Genomic DNA, 472 nt, shown 5'->3' with positions numbered 1-472 from the left:
CGCGGGAGCCATTGGCTCCGGATGTGCCCGCTGGCGGCGGCGACGCCGGGAGCAGGGGGTGGGACCCCCTCTGACCCCTGGCAGGGGAACAAACGGCTGCAGCGACAACAAAAGCAACCGGGTGGGATGCATGAGAGCCGTGACCGCACGCTCCTCCCTCCCTGAAGCCTCCAGGCCCCCAGAGCAGAGCCCTGCTCTGCCTCCCTCTGCTCCCCCCAGCAGCTCCCGCTTGGCACCGCTCAGTTTTCGGGGCTTCCCACCATGCCCCAGCTCCCACCGGGAATGGGGGTGATCCCCACAGCCACAAAACAGGACCTAACACACCGGGAGGAAGGGACTCACGGAGCCTCAAGGGACACAGCAGGATGGCCAGCACTAGCCCTGGCATCTAAACACCAAACTAAAAGTTTCTTATCCTCCGAAACAACTTCCTGAGCTGAAATTTCTGTTATTTTTAACCACGCTGCTGCAT

The sequence above is a fragment of the Cariama cristata genome, unplaced genomic scaffold, assembly GCF_000690535.1.
Source record: "Cariama cristata isolate BGI_N322 unplaced genomic scaffold, ASM69053v1 scaffold22439, whole genome shotgun sequence".
Lineage (NCBI taxonomy): Eukaryota > Metazoa > Chordata > Aves > Cariamiformes > Cariamidae > Cariama > Cariama cristata.
Note: the sequence above shows the minus strand (reverse complement) of the source record.